Source organism: Lepisosteus oculatus, unplaced genomic scaffold (assembly GCF_040954835.1).
Source record: "Lepisosteus oculatus isolate fLepOcu1 unplaced genomic scaffold, fLepOcu1.hap2 HAP2_SCAFFOLD_112, whole genome shotgun sequence".
Taxonomy (NCBI): domain Eukaryota; kingdom Metazoa; phylum Chordata; class Actinopteri; order Semionotiformes; family Lepisosteidae; genus Lepisosteus; species Lepisosteus oculatus.
In genome coordinates, this window is record NW_027167663.1 from 158,958 (window position 1) to 164,957 (window position 6,000).

Below are 6,000 nucleotides of genomic sequence, written 5' to 3' on the forward strand. Positions count from 1 at the left end.
TTGAGCCGACAGAGCTCGTCTTGGTCTGTCGGGACAGCCCAATTGCAAATGATCGGCTCCAGGTACAGAAAAAACGTGCGTTTGGTACAAGAGTGCATGAAGGCACCGGAAATACATTGGGAACAAATGACTGGTGGTTCAAGACCTCTGTGAAGTGCAGGAGCGTGCAAGAAGAGGCTGTTTGCACCCAGTCTCGAACCAGGGACCTTTCGCGTGTTAGGCGAACGTGATAGCCGCTACACTACGGAAACCTGTAGGGACTGCTGCTGGTGTCTCGCTTGCGTTTCGGGCTGAGAAAGGGACGCGTCACTTTAGGCAGAGGGCGCTGGAGAGAGGAACAAAGAGCGCGATGAAACAAAATGCCGAAACCCGGGATCGAGCCAGGGACCTTTAGAACATACTCTCACGAATCGTTAGAATACGTGCGTTTGATCATCAATTGCGTAACAACCACATTCGTTCGACTTGAGCCATCAAGCTCATAGTTTTCAAATCTTGAAAGCTGTCATTGAGCACATCATAGTCTGCAGTACGCCCCATAACTTGCGTACTTCAACAGAAAGAAGAGCAGACAGCTCCATAAATATGCGAGGCGCAGAGAGTGCAAGGCGAGCCGCACACGTTTCGGTGGCTGAGAGAGGGCAGTTTTTGCTTCTGCATTTCCCAGGTAAGGACGCATGACAACAACCGATCGCGGTGCTCATTTACGACATAGTGGTGATGAGTTTTCAGTACGTGTTCTTTTGAACGAGCAATGAGGTTGCTGCCTTGGACAGCTGACTGCACGCTCTCATTGTGCCACGTGATGAGTATTCACCAGGCTCGTTCAGTCATTAGTCACATTCCATCGTTTGCCATAAGCAGATGCTGCAAGGTGATGTGGATATCAGTTCCCAGTCTTGTGGACGAGGACAGAAAGAACACACAAGGGCTCATCCGCGATTTGAACCCAGGACCTCCCACACCCTAAGCGAGAATCATACCCCTAAACCAATGAGCCACGGCAGCACTTTCCATTTTATTCTGTCAGCGAGCTTGAGGACGGGGGAGAGGCGTCATTCGCTCGTCCAGTCAGACCTTCATCAATAAGTCAAGAAAGCCGCAATTACACGACTGCCTTGCAGACGAAGGGCAGTGAACTGCACCCGGTAAGAGGGGAACAAGCGGCACTAGGCGACACCGAGGCATGAGCCCCAGCGAGGGGGGTTAGCTTGCATGGTACAGCGCTCGCTTTGCATGCGAGAGGTAGCGGGATCATTTCCCACGTCCTCCAGGTGTGTGCTTAGAGCTTGATGTGCCGAAAGGTGTCCTTTAGCCTGTGGTCACGGAGAGCGTCATGCATCTGTCAATCATTTCGCAGCCACGCCCCCTCTTCATCTTCTCTCTGCCTTAAGCGTCTCCGCCACTCTCTCTTGACATTTCATGTCAGCATGTCAGAAGTCCGAGTGACGTTTTTAAAGGCTGAGTGAGGGCACGATGCTGAAGCAGAGAGGCCACTTCAGTCAGAGAGACTTGTGCTAGGTGAGATCTGAAAAACAGACTTGCAACAGAAACAGACCAAAAAAGTATCGGTGAGATCAAAAGGCAAATGCAACATCCAGCAGAGGGCGTCTAAAGATTAGGGAACGGGCGACTGAAATCCATGAGGCAAACTTTCCGGCTGTGTACTGCAGCTGGCCTCGTTGGCGTAGTTGGTAGCACGTCAGTCTCATCATCTGAAGGTCCTGAGTTTGATCCTCACACGGGGCAGGGCTGCTTCCTCTCTTGCTCTTTTCAAACACTTGCGGCAACTGTTCGCTCATAACCACGTCTGGAATGCGTGACCTTTACACGGGGGAGAAGCAACGCCGCATCCCTTTTCTAAAGAACATTCACATTCAGAAATAAGTCAAGAAATTTGCCATTACTTTCGCTCGCGCTGCTGTCAGCCTGCCCATGTTGCCAAAGAAAGATTCACTCGGCGTCAACATGACAGAACAGCGATCACTTGAAAACACTATTCCACACTCCGTAAGCAAGAACTTCAGTGTTTGCAGTCACCCGATATGCCGATAGTCAAAGGAGCACAAAACACGAAGCGTCAAAAGACAAGATGAGTTGATGGAAAGAGCGTTGAATTGATGAGCACAAAAGTTCAGCTCGTACAATAGGCAACGAAGGTCCCGGCGTCATCATCGCACTTGAAAGGACTGCCTTGCAGACTAAGGGCAGTGGGAGGTTGCTGTTTTGAGATGGAGGCATTGGGATGGTGGGCCGAGATCTATTCTTCTTAAGGAATTCTTCATCGTGAAAGATCGGTCCACAGGTCATCCAAAGAACTTACAAATATTTTTGGACTCAGGGAATCACGTGCTTCCGGAAGGGAGTGAAGTGCTCAAACACATGACATGCCCCCTTGATCTCACATGCACAATTCTGCTGCAACATGCACAGCTACCGTCCACACCAGGCAGTGGGGCTTCAGCAGAATTTGCTACGCCACCTGCAATTACATATCCAGCTGCACACATATACATGGCCCCTCTGTCCTTTTCAGGATCTCAAAAAAAAGCATAGCGTGGTTTTCCTGCAACCTGATTGACCGCATCTCCCTCAGAATGTGCCCCGTTGCATTCATTGCTGAAGCAGGACGGAGGCTAACGGGCATGCCAGAACAGTTAGGCTCAGCGATCTCTCCAAAATATTGTGGTTGTAGTGGAAGAAATATGGTTTAAATTGTACCTTGGTATTTCAAACTCTCTCTAGAATGTTATCCATTTCTATTTTATTTTGACAGGAACTGGCTAATGACACTAGATGAAAAGAGAAGAAAGAAAACACAACGTTTCGGCCGTGGAGCCTTCTTCAGGTGTGAAGGCTCCACGGCTGAAATGTTGTGTTTTCTTTCTTCTCTTTTAAGCATGGAATAGACCTATTACTTGTTCCTTTGCAGCCTACGCATGCTGACACAGCTCCCCACCTGAACTGCTAATGATGCCTGGTAGTTTGTGGTACTTGGGTATTGTCTTATGTTTGCTCAAACTGCATATGTGTGATTGCATATTTTTGGGTATTTTCATATGTCAATATTTAATTCACTGACATTCCTGTATGCTTGGAAGAAAGGTAGATTGGATTTGGCACAGGACGCCTGCCCATATTTGTTGATCATTGTTGGGCTGGAAAAACAATGATAAAAAGTGTATGAAAAAAGCTCTCTCCAATATTTCCCTTCTCTTCGCCATGGTTACACTGCCCGTTCTTTCCGTCTTTTGTCCTTCTACAAAGATTCCAGGGCTCTTTTTCCACCATAATATCAGAATATTTTTTTCTCTTTTAAAGGCTGTAGGTGGGGTGTGATGGACTGTACCACTATCATAGAAGATTTTTTCAGGACACATCGCAGTTCCATAGTAGAATTTATCAATAGTAGAATTCCATAGGACATTATTTACCAACATATTACCCAGTGTGAGACTCTGCCAGTAAACCTCAGAGCATTGAGTTCTCCACTGATAAAGATGGCTGTCTGAAGTCATGAAATCCACTGCTGGGATGCCTGAGAGACAGTAATTGAATCTTGGCTGGAATTAGGCTTTCTATTAGTGTTGATCTTTGGGAATTATGTGGTAAAAAGGGAAAACTCCTTTACTTTAGTCACTTTGAATGTTCAAATGTACAGAACCTGCAAAACTAAGCAATGAAAAAAATCCATCACCACTCTCATGATAGCATAACTCATAGTCTCTGCTGTTATGTAACAATACACACTTTCAATTTTCTTATCGCCTGTCTCCAGAGAGAATGTTGTTAGTGCTGATGACCTTGAATAAGACCTTGTTGACTCTGTAAAACAATCTTCCTCTGCTTAGATTTTCACTCAGATTGATTTTGTTCTCAGATTATTCCTGGCAGGACTGAGTTTCTAGGAAATGAAAAGTGAAAGAAAAAGTACAGAAGATCAGCCCTTGAATATACAACATTGTGCAGTGAGATTGTTAAATGTATTAGCTGCTATCCTGTGCTAGAGCCTGTCGTGGTAAGCAGTGGATGACAGGATCTAGCACAGATACTAATGAAACACTGTTAATGAAAGATAAAACACTTGAGTCTTATTTTAGTTTTCCATTTCCCTTTCATTTGTGATGTACTGTACAACAGGCCACAGAACATGCACAAAAACAGATATGCACACATTCACACCAGGCAATGACAGTCTGCCCAGTCAGAATCTGAGCTGAGGTATCAGAATTCTGAATTCCCTGAATTCTGTCATGGATCATCCACAATAAGGGCAATGTTTGAGCACGAGGATCCCCAGGAGAGAGCCTAGTAACATAAATCTTGGAGCAAAAGCAGATGATTAACTTCATAGTTTGTGTGGTTGAGCCAAAGTTGAGCATGAGGATATGTGAGTCACCATTCTTAGAAATGGATCCAACTTCAGACAGGCGTCAAAAGTAAGAGTATACAGTGCTGGGGCAATGACACTTCAATGATCAGAAGGATAACAAGAGTTTTAATGCATTGAAATTGATTTTCTGGTGATGCACACTGTCATGGAACTATTAATTTTTTAAGGATCACTTACTGACGTCAGACAGCTGCCAATTCTCCAGACTGGAAGGATGAACAGTTTATCCCCCTAGGTACCATATTTCCATATTTCGAAGCATTGGAATAATACATGTCATACAGCAACATAAAAACAGGAAGACAAGTATCACAGCCCCTATAATCGGTGTTAGTAACTTAAAAGAAAAACATTCCCCCTGGCCCAAACAGTGATTCTAACCAGGAGAGAAAAGCCGGTGTATCTTTTATGCCTCTCTCTTTATTCACCTTGTCTTTTAGTTCTTTTAAATGCTGAATAGCGAGCGTAAGATTTCCGTAATCATAGTCATTAGCTGGAATATATGTACAACAGGAGTCTCCTACTAAAGCATAGACTCCTCCAGATGCTGCATTTTGAAGGTCCAGCACGAACCTGTTCTGAAGTGCCATTAATCTAACTCCCCTTAATTCTTGTTTGATAGCGTCTAAGCCTTCTAACATGATATTAATAAAAGAGTACATTTCATAAAAAGTCGCATGGGTGAGGCTGTAGAATGAGGCATTAAAGCACATATATAACAAGATGCATTAAATTTCTTTAACTTTACAGTATGATTTATAAATTTATACCACAAATTACTCATATCCCCCTCATTATCAGTTTCATTCAGCCAGTTTGTATACAAAGAGGCTTCGTGTTTAGATTCTTCCTCTTTTGGGGTGGTGACAGGCTTCTACATAAAAAGGAAAAAGGCTGTGCACATCAGTCCCAAGCAGGTTATCCCCATCTGTCCTTGTGGAGACATCACTCCTGCGCTTTGTTCAGTTCGTTTGTGACCTTTTTACAGTGGGAAGCATGAATCCAGGGCACCATTTCTGTGACCTTCACAGCAGTGGCAGTGGTCAGCAGCACCTGGTACAGCCCCCTCCACCTGAGTGAACACCATTTCTTTTTTCTGAAGTCTTTCACCAGAATCCAGTCTCCTTATTCACTCATTAGTTCTTACAGCACAGGTAAATCCCTGTGGGCTGGAGCCCAGCATAATCCTAGGCTTTTTTGGTCAACATTGGTCAACAGATTGGTCAACAACTGGGTAATAACTCTTAGAAAAATCTACACATTGTTCCCCTGCCTCAGCTGTGACGTTTTGTAGAACAATACTAGCTGAAGTTGTAAAATTTCTCTTTGTTCCGTTCCTGCAAAACATCTTATTATGAACAAACAAACCACAATAATCATTTGCATCTAGGGGAATCACTCCCAAGGGTAACCCCCCTTAAAGCTATATTGTTCTACCCATCAGGTTCTGCCACTAGATAAGAGAATCTTTCCCATGAAATCATTTTTTGACCTTCATGATCCCTTCAGGGCGTACAATTAGCACAGAAGCAGCAGCTTTAGTCCACATGTTTTTCAAACAGGATATTAACGATATGATCATAACGAATAATACCAGACCCACAAAT